Below are 16,948 nucleotides of genomic sequence, written 5' to 3'. Positions count from 1 at the left end.
GCAATGAAGTGTCAGTCACGCCAGCGCGACGCTGACTTAAAGTCAAGCTTCCGAGTTGTTACGACGTTAATGATGATGCGCAGCTAGCGTTCACAGGTCGTGCCATAGACGCACAGACAGTTATTCTACAAAGAAGGCCATCGAGCATTGACAATAATCACAGCATTATATGAAAATGCAATTTGACTCATGATAGTCATTTATAACTTGTTCAGGCGAATAACAAACCCTTTCTGAGAATATCGTGATATGTATGATGCCATATAGCAAATATCCCGCAGAGCCGATTAACAACGCTCTCAAAAGAGCCGACGAAAGCAAACAGATCCTCACAGAGTTCGATAACAGAGAAGAAGAAGACGAGTAGTTCAAAGGCCAGTATTCTGGCTGATTCGCCGAGTTGATGGAATCCGCCGGCCCAGTTATCACATAACCGCCATTTCATACGCAACATCCCGCGCCAGAAGCCATGCCCGCACGTTCACAGATACGTCGAAGCAGTACCGTTAGCGACACCGCCGAAGCGGTGTTGTTATTTACGACGAACAAGGGAGCGGCAACAACCACAGCGCCGAGGCTACGGCGCGACGCCGGCAGCCCGGCGCAGTGCGGCGCCGCCATGCCGCCGAGCGCCGGCTGCGAGGAGTGCCGCGAGAGTTTGACAGCAGCAAGACGCCGCCCGGCGCAGACAAGAAAAGGCCAACACCGACCAGCGAGTCACCTTCCAGACGACGCCACCGCCGGCCGGCGAGTCTGGTACCTTGCATTCGAATTTTGAAAGGCCACAGAAAGACCAGCAACCCAACAAAATTATCGCTGCTCGGGGTATAGTCTATGTAGCAAGCGCTCACAGGGGAAATAGCTCTGTGTCAGTTTAACAGGGGCCAGCAGAGATCATTCGAAAACACTCATCTCTTTCGCAGAGGAAGACCACGCACCGGAAAGAACGCCCAGAGAGCAGACCGCAGCTTCTCCTCTGCCTTCTACAGGCGAGTCCAACCAAGCGGGAGGACGCATCTAGCAATTCTGCAGCTGCAATATCAGACTAGCCGAAGGACAGGGAAAGCCCCGTGTTCTTCATGCATGATTACGCTCTCTGGAAACCCGGGAGTTGACAGAGTGTCCAGGCCTGTATTATAGGCCGATCTGACGCTCCTCCACACAGCACTAGCACTGACATGCCATGTATTTTCACTTTAGTTTCAAGATAATGCCTGAGCAACAGAATACTTCTGCAGCAACAGTCCACAGTGGTTAGTATGTATTACAGTGGCCAGTAGAAGAAAATCTCCCGACTGAAGGATGAGGAAAGTTTATCACGCTCACTTGTTATTGCAGCTTCATATTTCATTTTCAACATTACCATTACCGATTATCATAGAGCATTAACACTCCTTACATAACATAAGCATGAGGAACTATCGTTCTCGGGAGCAGTTCACTTTGAGCTCACTCACACTGATAGCTAGTAAGACATCTTGGCTCATATAAAACAAAGCAAAATAAAAACGGTGATGCTGGGTCGGCAACATGACAAATACACCCCACCGTTTTTTATTTTGGCTTTAATTCTTCTTATAATTAAGATGTCTTACCTCTAGCTAATGAGTCTGTAGCTTGGGTGAATGTAAGGTGAGGCTATCACACTCTGATAGTTCCTCACTTTATGTTATGTAAGGGTGTTCAATGCTCTATGATAATCTTGGTACGAATGTGTGGAATTGTCTGAGGGTGAGTGGAAGAAATACAGCTCATATGCTTAAACAGCGTGATAGGTTGAGGAAATCTTTCCTCCTAGAGTGCATCCTTAGTTGAACAGTCAGGTTTTCTCCTACTAGTAACCCTGTAGTATTTTACATTAACCCTGTAGTTTTGTTGCTGCAGAAGGTAATTCCCTGGCTCGGGTCACATGTGCCTTGAAACCAAAGGAATGCACCAAACGCATAGTGTTAGTGCTAGTGTCTCCAGTGTTGTGGAGGGGGCGTCAGATCGGCCCTATAATGCCTCTAGGCCTGGACCTCTGTCGAACTCCCAGACCAGGAGGGGCATGTCGAAAGCTGCATGAGGTTACGGGGGCTTCCCACCGATTCAAGGCCCCTTCCGCAGGTCCTGATGACGCTACCCAGGCTGCCAGGATCGTGGCTCAGGCACGCATCCTGAAGGATTGCTTCGCCCTCCGACACGTCCTCCGCCACGGGGCTGGAGCCTGCCACCACTCTCTTAAGAGAAGCTAGAGGAGAGGACGCCACGCCTCCTCTAGACGTGCTTGTACTCTTCCCGAAAGTTGCGTGGATATTCCTTCAAAAGAAGAGAATAAAGTGTTTTTCGAGATCACTCTACTGACCCCCTGTCGTTGCTTAAGGCAAGGGCTAGAGCTTCTTCCTGTGGAAGGAAGTTATACGTCTCGCCCCTTTCCTTCTTCTCAGGTTCAGCCCTTCCCGAGAGTGGCTTCTCCAACGCTGCGAAGATTTTGTTGGGTTTAGTAACAACAGCTGGATGCTCAAGAACCTTCAAGATCTGGAATCTGCCTGTTAAGAGGTACAGACTTTCACCTTCGTCTCCCCGCTTCGAACGATACAGAGCTGCCCTGTCTTCAGAGAGAGTGGTTAGTGGCTTCCTATCTGCCTTCCCGAGCTGAGGTGTTGGCCTTTTTTCTTGTCTCGCCAGAGCTGCCTTGCTCTCGTGGCGCTCACGCCTGCCTCACCTTGACGCCGCGCCTTAGCCATGACGCTGCGCCACACTGTGACTCTCTTCTACTCTGCCACGGAGCTTCTCTCGGGTCACGCCTATGACGCCCGCGCCATCGTATAGCTTCAAGTCTTGTGTTGACACCGCTCCAGTTGTTCATCATGTCGCACAACTACCCGCTTCAACATTTGATGTCCTTCTTAATTTAGCCAGTACTTGCTTCGGCAGTACATATACTAATTGGAACGATACAGAGAAGATTAGCATGGCTCTTGCGCAAGGATGACACGCTAATCGTAGCGTTCCACATTTTCCTTATGTTTAATATACGCATTTCTAGTTGACGACTTCTTCACCTCATGGGAGTTCCCGCCACGTGCATCGGGCGAATCGGAACTACTTCTCACCACTCACTAAGACCCACCAGCCGCGGGAAGAACATCCCCTTTCGTCACAGCCTTTGTATGAAGAGAAACTTTTCGTCTTCTTTCTTCTCTGATTATCAGACTCTGGCTTTTTCTTAGATCTGTTTCTGAGACTTTTCAACCGTCGCTCCTTCTCTCTCCACCCTCGAGTTGTCTTTGTCTTAAGGGGAGCGCTTGACGAAAAAATCGGAAATAAAATTTTCTGATATTTTATATAGCGGCATCATACATATCCCACTTATCTTTCAGAAAGTTTTATTTAAAAGTTCGCCAGTTAGAAGTTATAAACAAACAGTAACCTATCATAGTCAAATTACATTTTTCATAATGTAATGATATTGTCAGTATATCGGTGGTAATTTCCTTTAGCTATGAAATAATATCTAATGCGCGATCTATGAAACTTGTGGACATAGTGCACGATCACGAAAGACAGGAATGTCAAAGAGGGCAGTCAGTGGCAGTCAGTCAGTAGCAGCTCAGAGCTTGACTAAGTCAAATGTCACTATTAATAACCTCAGCCGTGTGTTTGACACTCGCTTCATTTAGCTTCATTTAGCGAAGTTATATCTCTTTGCAGGTCTATTTTTATTTTTCATTATGTCATAAAACATCAAACTGTGTAACGCAAATAAATACACAGAGAAGCAAAAATATCGCTTTTTCTCAAACTAAAGTTATCGACATTCAAACTGCATTCCATAACGCTTGCACCGATCTCAGATACAAAAAGTAAACTAAAGCTAAATGTTTACAATAAAGGGCTTCATGGAAGCAACACGAGACCCAAGACCACGAGAAAGAGTTTTTTCCTAAGAATGTCACTTCCAAGAGGAGGTGACTTCTTCACCTCCAGACTCTTTGCAACCAGGCTTCATTTTCTTGCACAAGCCTGGAAAAAGAGTGAGGGCAGACGTTTGGTCCCCTCCTACTGTTAGAGAGGTTACTGATTCCCTTCCTGTCTCCTCTTTGTTTTTTTTGTTTCCTTAACTGCCTTCCTGTCAAACAACAGAAAATTGTTTGACCTGCTCGAACAGATGCCTATTTTGGAGAGCAGTGGAACAGATATTGACTCGGTGTTCCCCGATTTTACTACAGATTGTTTTCTAGTCCCGAAACTTTCAGTAGGCTGAGACCCGTCTTGGACCTCAACAGGTCGAACAATCGGTCCGAAGGAAAAGTTCAAGATGGAGACCGCAGCCGCTAGGAGCCCTTTCATCCCGGGATTGATGGTATCTGGATCTCCAAGATACTTATCTTCAGCTTCCCAATTCATCCACGTTCGGTGAAGTATCTCAGGTTGTCTTGGGGGACTAGATGTACCAAATTCAGGGCTTCTGCTTGGACTTGCACAATCGGCCATACCATCGTTGAAAACACCGCTCTCGTCCGATCAGCTAAGGCGCAACGTTGGGTCTGGTCAGTACTTGGATGGTTGACCGCCTGGGAACACCAGATGCTGTTGGCGTCACATTTTGCTCCGAGGGTGTTTACACGTCTCATGAAAACGTTGCGATGCAGTTGCATCTGTCGCACGTCAGGATCTCACTCTACTTGACGACTGGTTGATTCGAGCGCCGCCGGCCGAAGGTATCTGGAGGACCTTCAGTTGACTCTGCAATCGCGGAAGTCCCTGGGACTTCTGGTCTGTGGAGAAGTCGCAGCCGATCCCCCCACTGTCCATTGTGTCTAAATTCGATCATCTAGCGCTTTTATAGCGTTCCGCCGCAAGAACGGGCAACTTCATGTACTAAAAGTTTCGCCTTCTTGGAAAAGCGAAACATGCTAGGTGAAGGAAGGAATGAGTCTGCTGGGACCATTTCCTGCTGGAGAAGTTTGTTTTCTGGGAGTTCAGATTCAGGCCTCTGTGTCTTTTTTTGTTGAGAACTGACAAAGCAAAGGAAGTTCTGAAAGAGGAATTGAGAATTCTTCCTTTATATAAAGAGTGACTCGTAGGAAAGGCTCGATCCAACGGAATTGCAGAGTAAAGGGATTCCCTCAAGTTTCTGAACCCAACCTAGTGTTGTTTTTCCTCCGACGGGGTCTTCAACAGGCTGGGGCAACATCAGAGGGAGAAAAGTGTTAGGAACCTGGAGAGAGGAACAGGTGTCCTGGCACATCGACTTCAAAGATTTGGCGGCTATCTTTTAGCTCGCCAATTCTTCGAGGTCCAAGTTTGCAATCGTGTAGTTCTAGCAAACTCGGACAATACTTGTTCCCTGTTCAGCCTTGCAAGAGAGATTATTCTTTGAGCCTATGCTCGCAACATTTCGATTCTCACAAGTTTTGTGGCAGAGGTCGAAAATGTTCGAGCAGACCTGCTCTGTTGGCGTTATCAACTCCCGGGGCCGAAGGTATGGACCCTCTATCAGGAGGTTTGCCAAGATTTTTGGAAATTTTGGGTCGCTATCTTGTGGATATTTTCACGACCAAGAACAGCGAGGCTCCTCTTGTAAAGCTCATCTGTACTCGACCCTGGGGCAGCGCGAGAAGCGTTCCTGCTGGGATTGACGGAATAGATGTTTACGCCTTTTCTCCCGCTCTAAAATTCTGGGAGAAGTTCATACGCGAAGTTCAAGTGGTTCACAAGGATGAGGACACTCATCCCCATACGGCCTTCAACCACTGGTTCTCGGAGTTTCTCTGGTTGGTAGACGTTCCGGTGACCTCTTCCTATGAGAGCAGACTCGTTTCATACAAACCCACTTCACGAGATATCTTTGATTCTCCCCGCCTGAACCCGACTGCTTTCAGACTCATCGGAAACTTGGTCAGAGCGAAGGGGTTTCTACCAGGTGGCATGGGCCATCGCTGTGAGCCAGAAGTTCTTCATCTAGCGATATATCTAGCTTAAGTGAGTAACCTTCTCAAAGGTTGGTAGAAAGAAGGCTTTTCCTCTCCTCTATCACTGTGAGCCAGGGTTGTTGATTTTCTCCTTTACTTAAGAGAAAACTTGATATAGCAGTTCAATTATCAAGTGTTATCGGAGCATGCTTGATTGTATTCAGACACGAGGATTAGCTTTGTCTGACAATAAGGACCTCCACGATCTTAATGAGTTTCACCAAGACGCCCAAGGTTCCTCAGCTGATTTCCTGCTTGGAACTTGGACGTAATGCCTAAGTTTTTGATGTTTAGTCCTTTGAGCCTCCACTCTGCATCTCTTAAGGATGTTACTCGAAACGGCATTCCTCATGGGCGAAGAGAGTGAGAGAAGTTCGATAGCCGTCGTGTGGGCTTCATGAACACAATGCTGTCTATCTCTTTAAGCCCTAAAGTTCTGGCTACGAATGATAGGTCTTCAACCCTTGGCCTAGACACTTTGGAAATTAAAGGTTTAGCAGACCTTATTGACAGGAACCTGAGGAGTTCAGGTGGTGTCCAGTTAGAGCTCTCAAGTACTACCTTAAAAGAACACAGGACACTCGTGGTCCATTGGATGTTTTATGGTGTTCTGTGAGGCAACCAGTTAAACCTATGTCGAAGAATGCACTGGCATTCTTCATTAGGGACGTCATTAAGGACGCACACTCTAGTTGTGACGACTCCAACTTCAAGTTGTTGAGAGTTAACGCTCACGAGGTGAGGGCAGTTGCTACCTCCATGCATGCTCAAGAAAAAATATGGTACTCTAGTGACATTTTTAGTGCCACATTTGTGAAGTCAATTCGGTGTTTGCCTTACACTCTTTGGCAAGATGTTTAGGTAGCATACGAAATTGCTTTTCGTTGGGACCATACATTGCCGTTTCAGCAACCTTGGGGACAAGGGGTAACTCTGATCCTATCCCCTTTAATTGTGTTTGTGGTTGTTGGGTCAGACTACTGGAGTGCAGTCTTCCCAATCCTTTGCAACCAACGCTTTAGGTGTTGGTTAGTGTTAGTGTAATGCTCTTTTTGTCCTCTTTGTATGGGCTATGATCTAGTCACATTGTGTCACGCCCCGTTGACAGATCATTCAGTCGCCAGCTATATAGGTCACTACCCTGCCGGGGTCTCTAGTAAAGTAGAAGCAGACTAGAGTGACAGTAACCACTCAGTCAGCTACGCTATCAGATAAGGAACCAAAACAATTTTACCAATAATTGGTTTTTTTCCCTATTTCTGGTTGTCTCTACCTCTCTCCAAAGGTGGTATTCAGCTATATATATCTGGCAGGTAAGTCTCATGAATAAATGATATTTTAATGATAAAATAAAGTTTGTTCATACTTACCTGGCAGATATATATTTATATTGCCCTCCCTCCTCCCCTCAGAGACAGTGGCGTTAGAAAATCTGAATAGAAAATGGAATGGTTTCTGATACCACAGCCTCCCAGCGGCGGGAATGGGTACAACCACCTGACCGGTTACTGCGTGTGCCGCGAAATTTGAAATTCTGTCGGACCTTCGGAGAATACAGCTATATATATATCTGCCAGGTAAGTATGAACAAACTTCATTTTATCATTAAAATATCATTTTTCGTACCAGACTTTGAAAATGTTTTTATTTACTTATGGTGTGCCAACTGAGCCTTCCAGATTTCAACAAAATGTTTATGTAAACAACAGGATCACATTCTCACATATATATAATAATTATCTTGTATGTAAGAATTCGAAAGGTTAATTTTTCATATCCTGTGTTGTACTGTTGAATTATGTATTGTTATCAGGATATTATTAGAGATTAGGTACGATTTTCTCTGTATTTTACATTGGTCAACTGTATATTCAGTCCTTTTTTCGTTTACGTACTTATTGCAACGTACTGGGTCGTATTGCAATACTTGTCCTTCCGTTGAAAGTGCATACTATAGGTAAGAGACAATGCTGTCTCGTAGCCAGCCTTGGTCCGTTGGGATGGTGGAGGGGGGCGGGGGTTGTTTTCCCAGTTGGAAAGGGTTGGGTAGAGGGAGGGGGTTATTTTCCACCAAATTTTGACCTCTGCCAATATATTTTATCTTGATTAAGCAAAAGGTGTTGTATCAATGTAGTATTCTTTGTTCGTGTACGTAACCCATTGCAACATACGAGTATGTGGTATTGGAATACATAACATTACTTTAAAAGTGTGTAGCCAGGTCTGTTGGAGGTAGGGGAGGGGGTATGTTAGGACATATATTAACAAAGTTAATCATAATTATGCGAAGTGTTTAATGAAGAACGTATAATAAAGCCAGATATTAAAATACTTATTACATTAAGAGTGAATAGCCAGGTCTGTTTACAAGGGGAAAGGGGGGGGGGGTTATTTTCCACCAAATCTGGACCCATGTCAACATTTACCTACACATTTAATCATAATGAAGCAAATGGAGTTTTATTAATCTCGTGTAATGAAGCCAGACATTAAAAACGTAATATTTACTTCGTGTTTGGTATTGAATCCTATTTAAACTACTTAAGAGACTCTGACTCTGCTACTTCTTTCTCTAATAGTAGAATTCGATCCCTTATTGTTTCCTAAGTTTCGATGCACAAATAACAATAATTGTTCACGCCACTTGGGTAATCTGGTCTGACTAGACACTCAGGCAGAAATAGAGAGTTTGTAGGACCTTGTATATATATTTTAATGTATTGATTTTTCTGCTTTAGTGGCATATGTTAGGTGAACTTTATTTTAACGTGATATTATTCCTTTCAGAAATGAGAGAAAGGGGTCCTATCGTTGTGTTCAGCACTAGTACAGTACCTGCACTGGTATCCCAGGTTGTGTTCGTCATTGGTACTGTACTTACGGTACTTGTCACTGGTGTCCCAGGACGGGTTTGGATGAGGCAATGGAGTTTATTCCATTGATGGTAATTATGATCAAAATGGTTTATTTTACAAATTTTTTGTATCTTCACTCTGGTTTTGTCTGCATAATCCCACATAATTATGTCAGCTTTTTTTTAGCCTTCTTACTTGACTGTCAGCCTTTCTGGCGATTTTCTGTTAAGTTTGATTTTTATTTACTTGCTCTTCAGTAAATATTAAAGTAAATATCATACTTTTTTACATTTGCATTGCGGGTAGTAATACGTGCCCAGACATTCATATAGCTGATTTAGAGGAATATTTTTCTTTATCACTTCTTGTTTTCTGTGTGTAAGTGTTTTTTTTATTTTCATCAATTTCCTCCCTTCCAATATGGTTGTCAACTTATTTTTCCTTTTTTGCAGCTGTGCAATCCTTTGCTCCAAGAAGCAGCTTCCTGCCAGGCCTCAAATAGAGAAGGAATTTTGATTGGTGGTCAGTCTTTTGATGAACTGGATGTCTTTGACTTGTACAAATGTTTAGTAAGTACTGTCCACCCTTTTTGTAAGAGTGAAATTCAAGTTTGGATCAACAGTTTTAAATTCCAGGCAAAACTTGCAAAGCTGTGGCTGTTATGACTAGTCCAACATATCTGTAGGTACTAGAGAGAGGAGAAATTGAGCTGAGTGATAGTCAGTCTATTTAGGAATGGGATATCATTGACTTATACAGATTTTCATAGTCCTTTGTAAGTGGGGAAATTTAAGTGTGGATTAACACCTCTGGTATTACAGGAGAGCGCAGACAAAGCTTGCCAAGCTGTGGCTATCATGACTAGGCCAATGTAGCTGTAGGTGCTAGTGGTTCAAGCATAATTGAATCTTACTGTTCATAATATAAAATTTTTCCTTACGTCTATATCATGACCAATATAGCTTTAGGTGTTAGTGGTTCAATCATAATTGAATCATGCTGTTCATAATGTAATATTTTTCCTCAAGTCATTTTGTATCATATCTGATTTATCCAGATGTCTGACCCTTGGATATTATTGGATAAACACACGAGCTGTCCCCATTTGTACAAATATGGCAAAGGACATTTTATTTTAAAGATATCTGATTGTAGCCACCAGCATAAACATTGAAGAAATGCTGTTTAGGCTTAGTTTCATGAATAGCCGAGGTTTTGTTGTGTATTACTAAACAAGATGATAATAGTTTTTCTTCATACCAAACTGTTTTTAGATGGCTCTGGCAAAGCTATGGATTTTAATACTAGACTTTTGACACTTGTTTAAAATATTCTCTCTCTCTCTCTCTCTCTCTTTCCCTTTGGGCCCCAGCAGGAATTCCTCTTCTTGGTCCTAGCAAGAATTCCTCTCTCTCTCTCTCTCTCTCTCTCTCTCTTTTGGCCTCAGCAGGAATTTCTCTCTTCTTGGTCCCAGTAAGAACTCTCTCCCTTTTGGCCCCAGCAGGAATTCTCTCTCCCTTCTTGGTCCTGGTAAGCACCTCTAATTCCTGGTCACATAAGAATTTAATTCTTCCCGGGTCACAGTAAGCACTTTCTCTCTCTCTCTCTCTCTCTCTCTCTCTCTCTCTCTCTCTTCCTGGTCACAGTAAGAATTTCTCTCTCTCTCTCTCTCTCTCTCTTCCGGGTCACAGTAAGAATTTCTCTCTCTCTCTCTCTCTCTCTCTCTCTATTCTTCTGGGGTAGCACGCTGGTCTAGTGTCTATCTCCTCCGACTGGCCAATGAAGAATTAGAGGAATTTATTTCTGGTGATAGAAATTCATTTCTCGTCATAATGTGGTTCGGATTCCACAGTAAGCTGTAGGTCCCGTTGCTAGGTAACCAGTTGGTACTTAGCCACGTAATATAAATCTAATCCTTCGGGCTAGCCCTAGGAGAGCTGTTAATCAGCTCAGTGGTCTGGTTAAACTAAGATATACTTAACTTTTTTGGTCACAGTAAGAATTCTCTCTCTCTCTCTCTCTCTCTCTTGGTCACAGTAAGAATGTCTCTCTATGTGTCTCTCTGGTCACAGTAAGAATCTTCTGTCACAGTAAGAATCTTCTGGTCACAGTAAGAACAAGAACATCCCCTTTAAGATGCTTGATCTGCCTCACACCTACTTTTCTACCTGGTTCAAGGGGGCCCCCAATTTAGGGTTCGTATCAGTGCAGGTCCCTCTGCCCCTCATTCTTGATGTGTTAATGAGCAAGTTAAGCCCTCTTCAGTGGCTTTAGTATTAAGCACCTAATTCCCTGTATCCCCATCTTGTCCAGGAACTCTGGCCCTCTGGGTCCTCCCAGTGGACCCAACAAAGTCCTTGTGACGATCCTATACACATGATGATGATGTGGGAACGAGAGAGACTTTGTCAATTTGAACAATTTTCTCAGCCTTCTCTGACGTTTTTCCTGTGCTCTTAAGATATTATGCTCCTACAATCTTATTTATTTCTCCATGGCTTCGTCTCATTTTTTCTCTCTTTTATGTATCTCCTGATATCTTTATAGACAAGATTTTAGTAGTGGTTTGAAATGAGTTCAAATTGTGTTAATTATAGGAAAAAATATGCAAAGTGTTGAGATATGACACGTTGCAGATTTGATAGAATCCAGCAGAGGGAATATAAGAATTTATTTTTCAAGAGATTTCCTACAAGTTCGATGGGCATTGAAAAAGGGATATCTTGACTGTAAATCTATCTGGAGGATGGGAATCATTAATAGTGTGCCTTGAAAGCGTGTTTATTGCACACTGTTAACTGTCTCTCAAAACAGGCGAGGTTAGCAAGGAATATCTAAAAAAAACTGTTCCATTTTACCAGTTTTCTTAAATATCATGCAGTTTCAACTTCGACTGGTAACTCTCTTAAGATTTATAGACTACACTTCTTATTTTCAAGTAATTGTTTGTGCTTGTGAATATGAAATGTTCTTCTCAAAGTAACAAATGAGAAGCTGTGATCTTAAGTAAAATTTGCATTTTTAAGTTTTGGAAGAGAATAGTTGAACTGGTATACAGTGCTTAAGTTGCTATAGAAAACTATAATTTTGTTGGCAGGAACTTTTAGTTTTTTTTTTTGGTCAAAATAAAAATTGCGTTTGTGTTAGTAAATGAAAACAAACTCCAAAATCAAGAAGGTAAGCAAATGGGTAAAAATGGGGGAGAGAGAGAGAAGAGAGAGAGAGAGAGAGAGTAGGGAACCTTTCCCCATTTGGAAATCCGTACAGTATTTTGCTTTGCAAAGCTCAGTTCAATATCAGGTTTTAACAATCATGATTGCTTTGTTATCAATTTGTTTAAGGGCCAGAGACACAAACAGAGTTTGTCTTGTATACAGTATATACATCTATTGTTCCTCATTATCAGCGCCCTTTCACTTCTGTATTGTTGTGATAGACTATTTGGTGATAAACTAACTCACTTGTCATTGGCATTTCAGTAGAAACACCCAGTTTTCTTTCATACTGCATGTTTCTTCTTTCTTAAGTGGCTTTTTGTAAATGTGCTCAGTTGTGAGAAAACCTGGCCTGTTGATTTTTATAGGTTTCTCTCTCTCTCTTCCTCTAGCCTCGGATGCAGGTCCAGGTATTAGCTCTGGTTCATATCAGTATTTGGTCTTCATTCCAGGTCCAGGGAACTTCCAGCAGCGCCCCAGCTGCCTTCCATCTTCCAGCCTATGCAGGTCCAGGTGTTAGCCCAGGTCCAGATTGGTTTTGGTCCTCATTCTCCAGGCCAGCTTTCAGCCAGCCTTCCATCCTCCAGCCTCAGGTGCAGGTCCAAGCATTAACTCAGGTCCAGATCAGTTTTTCGTCCTCATTCCAGGGCCAGGGAATTTCCAGCAGTGGGGGGCTGCTGGAAGTTTCCTGGCCATGGAATGAGGACCAAAGACTGATATGGACCTGAGGTAGCACCTGGGCCTTGCATCCGAGGCTGGAGGATAGAAGGCAGTTTTGGAGCTGCCAGAAATTCCCTGGCCCTGGAGTGAGGACCAAAACCAATCTGGACCTGAACTAACACCTGGACCTGCATCTGAGGCTGGAGGATGGTCTTTGGTCCTCATTCCAGGGCCAGGAAACTTCAGCAGCCCCCCAACTGCTTTCCATCCTCTAGCCTCGGATGTAGGCCCAGGTATTAGCTCAGATTCATATCAGTATTTGGTCCTCATTCTAGGTCCAGGGAATTCTGCCGCTCAGCCTGGATGGGTGTTCAGGTGTTAGCCAGGTTCAGACTGGTTTTGGTCCTCATTTCCAGGCCGAATTTCTGGCAGCGCCAAAACTTCCTTCCCTCCTCCAGCCTCAGGTGCAGGTCCAAACATTAGCTCAGGTCCAGATCGGTTTTTCGTCCTCACTCCAGGGCCAGGGAATTTCCAACAGTGGGGGGCTGCTGGAAATTCCCTGGCCATGGAATGAGGACCAAAGACCGATATGGACCTGAGGTAGCACCTGGACCTTGCACCCGAAGCTAGAGGATTTAAGGCAGTTTGGTACTGCTGGAAATTCCCTGGCTCTGGAGTGAAGACCAAAACCAATCTGGACTTGAGCTAACACCTGGACCTGCATCCGAGGCTGGAGGATGGAAGGCAGCTGGGGCGCTGCTGGAAGTTCCCTGGGCCTGAAATGAGGACCAAAGACTGATATGGACCTGAGCTAACACTTGGACTTGCATCCGAGGCTAGAGGATGGAAGGCAGTTGGGGGCCTGCTGCAAGTTCCCTGCCTTCCCTCTTCCAGCCTTCGGTGCAGGTCCAGGCGTTAGCTCAGGTCCAGATCGGTTTTTGGTCCTCATTCCAGGACCAAGAAAATTTCCAGCAGCCCCCCAACTATATTCTATTCCCCAAAGTTTAAGGTGTAGAGAGTTCTGGTGTTAGCTCAGGTCCATATCAGTCTTTTGGTCCTTTCTAGGGCCAGAGCCAGTTGCCCCCACGCCTTCCATCTTCCAGCCCGGATGTGAGGTCCAGGTCCAGATTGAGCTTGGTCCTTTGTCTCCAGACTGTGAATTTCCAGCAATGCTGGAAATTCCTGGCCATGAAATGAGGACCAAAGCATCGGGACATGGACCTGAGCTAGCACCTGGACCTTGCACCCGAGGCTAGAGGATTTAAGGCAGTTTGGTGCTGCTGGAAATTCCCTGGCTCTGGGAGTGAGGACCAAAACCAATCTGGACTTGAGCTAACACCTGGACCTGCATCCAAGGGTGGAGGATGGAAGGCAGCTGGGGCGCTGCTGGAAGTTCCCTGGGCCTGAAATAAGGGCCAAAGACTGATATGGACCTGAGCTAACACTTGGACTTGCATCCGAGGCTAGAGGATGAAGGCAGTTGGGGGTTCCTCTCACTTTCGCGGCCTTCCTCCAGCTGGATGGTCTGTCCATAGCCAGCTTGGTCCTCATTCCAGGACCAGGGAATTTCCAGCAGTGGGGGGCTGCTGGAAGTCCCCTGGCCATGGAATGAGGACCAAAGACCAATATGGACCTGGACCTGCATCCGAGGCTGGAGGATGGAAGGCAGTTGGGGGCCTGCTGGAAGTTTCCTGGCCCTAGAATGAGGACCAAAGACTGATATGGACCTGAGCTAACACCTGGACCTGCACCTTAGGCTGGGGAATAGAATATAGTTGGGGGGCTGCTGGAAATTTTCTTGGTCCTGGGATGAGGACTAAAAAACCGATCTGGACCTGAGCTAACGCCTGGACCTGCACCGAAGGCTGGAGAATGGAAGGCAGTTGGGGGGCTGCTGGAAATTCCCCAGCCTTTGAGGTGGTCTAGGCGTTAGCTCTGGTCCAGTTCGGCTCTTGGTCCATATTCCACAGCCAGGGAACTTCCAACAGTGGGGGGCTGCTGGAAATTCCCTGGCCATGGAATGAGGACCAAAAACCGATCTGGACCTGAGCTAATGCCTGGACCTGCACCTGCACCGAAGGCTGGAGAATGGAAGGCAGTTGGGGGCTGCTGGAATTCCCAGCCTTCGAGGTGTTCAGGCAAAGAGCCTGTCTCAGTTTCGGCTCTGTCCATATTCCACATGTCAGGAACTTCCAACAGTGGGGGGCTGCTGAAAGTTCCCTGGCCCTGGAATGAGGACCAAAACCCAAACAAGACCTCATATAAGACACACCTGCACTGAAGGCTGGAGAATGGAAGGCAGTTGGGGGGCTGCTGGAAATTCCCCAGCCTTCGAGGTGGTCTAGGCGTTAGCTCTGGTCCAGTTCGTTCTTGGTCCATATTCCACAGTCAGGGAACTTCCAACAGTGGGGGGCTGCTGGAAATTCCCTGGCCATGGAATGAGGACCAAAGACCGATATGGACCTGAGGGAACTTCCACCAGTGTAGGTCCAGGCCTCAGTTCAGGATCTTCTTTGGATGATTGCCTCCCCAGTATGTTTATTCCTGGGGGATCGCCTCGCCAGCTTTCCCATGTGGGGGATCGCCTCCCCAGCTTTCTTGTGTTAATTTTGTGCCATTTAAATTGAACTTGCTCCGATAGTGCTTTTGTTTATTGTATTAGGTTTATCGCATTAGTAGATTTTTCACCTCATCCACCTGCTGTTGCATTGTGTTTCTGTCTATGAGGCCTGCCTTGAAAAGCATCCACAAAAAGTCGCATTTAGTGATGACATTTTCCAGCAATATGTAGTTTGTTTCTAAAATTTCCGCTTGAAGGTCGCCGATCTTCTTCGCCATCTGGACTTCCCTGTCGTTCGTCGCGTTCCACTTCAAATCTTTCCGTTTCTGCACTTCTTTTACGAGCTCTTCTAGCTTCTCTATACAATAAATGGCCCCCTGTTCCACGTCGTAAATGTATTCTATCTCCCTTTGGAACTTTTCTCTTTCTCGTAAAAATTCTTCTTTCATTTCTTGGAAGTTTATAGTTTCCTGAATGATTTCCTGTTCTTTTTTGTCTAGTGTTGCCTTCTTATCGTTCAAAAGCGATGCCACATTTTCTAGTCTTTTAGTGACATTGTCTATTTCTCTTTTGTGAACCTTTTTCTCCTCAGCAAATGCTTCCTTTTCCCCGTAGAAAGCTACCATCTCTCTCATGAAGGCATCCGATGTCCTCATCAAATTTTTGCTTGTCCTGAAAGAAGGCCTCTCTGTCTCTACAGAAGGCCTCTCTTTCTCCAGCGAATTCTTGTTTCTCTTTGACGTGGGCCAACCTCTCCAAATTGAAGGCTTCTCTTTCATTACGGAATACTAGTCTTTCCCTATTGAAAGCTGCTTCCTCTTCTCGCCTCGTGAGTAGCTCTTCTTCTAGAACAACTGGGGCTTTGGTAGTTAGGGCGTAATTGTCCTCCGATTGTGTGGAAAGATCCTCCCTGGTGAATATGGAGTCCTCGGAAGGAATAACAGCGTCTTCCTTTGGAATACCAGAGGTTTCTTCTTCCGTAGCTAGGGTGTGACTGTCCTCCGATTGTGTGGGAAGATCCTCCCTGGTGAATATGAAGTCCTCGGCCTGGGGAGTGGGACAGAAGTACTCGGAAGGGGTAACAACTTCTTCCTTTGGAGTACCAGAGGTTTCTTCTTTGGTAGTTAGGACGTAATTGTCCTCCGATTGTGTGGGAAGATCCTCCTGGGTTAATACGAGGTCCTCCAGGATATCCTTTGGAGTACCAAAGATTTCTTCTTCTACTTCTATGGAAATGAGATTATCTGCAGGACATTTTGTATCAAGGAGGACTTCTTCTTCCTGGATAGCTGCCGGTAGGACGTTGTCCTCTGGAATATTGGCATCCCCAGCGGCAGGTTTTGATTGGCACAAACAGTCGAGAATCTTGTCTATATGGGTTTGAATTTCGTTTCCTCGTGCTCTATTGAGGACGTATATATGAGCATCAAGATGTGCTTTCATGATCATGTCTGCCTTGCTGAACCCGAGGACCCTCTTTTGTTTTCGTAGGTCGGCAACCAATTTTGCGGCAGCTGCCCTGTCCGGGTTTTTCGACTCCTTTTCTATGAATCTAATTCGCCTTTTCTTTTCCTCGCCCAGTTTTTCTGTAAGTCTTCCTAACTCGAGTGCGAATTCCGTACTGAGGGGACTTTGGTGGAACGCGGCACTGGTCCCAAGCTCTTTCACGGGACTCTTAGAATTTTCCAGTTCTTCAATCAT

The 16,948-nt window shown here is 45.1% G+C and overlaps 1 long non-coding RNA gene and 1 other non-coding gene across 2 annotated transcripts in view; both read left to right on the top strand.

The window, feature by feature from the left end:
• The first annotated feature begins 2,900 nt into the window (after positions 1 to 2,900).
• LOC136841339 (U6 spliceosomal RNA) lies at positions 2,901 to 3,002 on the top strand. Its single transcript, XR_010853891.1, has one exon. It is a non-coding gene; the product is annotated as a U6 spliceosomal RNA (small nuclear RNA).
• A 5,717-nt stretch (positions 3,003 to 8,719) lies between these two features.
• Positions 8,720 to 16,948, top strand: part of LOC136840718 (uncharacterized) — a 27,600-nt gene continuing 19,371 nt past the window's right edge. The window contains exons 1-2 of the long non-coding RNA XR_010853714.1: positions 8,720 to 8,901; positions 9,265 to 9,381. This is a non-coding gene — a long non-coding RNA (uncharacterized lncRNA). The remainder of the gene's footprint in view (positions 8,902 to 9,264; positions 9,382 to 16,948) is intronic.

Source organism: Macrobrachium rosenbergii, chromosome 8, assembly GCF_040412425.1.
Source record: "Macrobrachium rosenbergii isolate ZJJX-2024 chromosome 8, ASM4041242v1, whole genome shotgun sequence".
Lineage (NCBI taxonomy): Eukaryota > Metazoa > Arthropoda > Malacostraca > Decapoda > Palaemonidae > Macrobrachium > Macrobrachium rosenbergii.
This window is presented reverse-complemented; position numbering and strand designations above follow the sequence as displayed.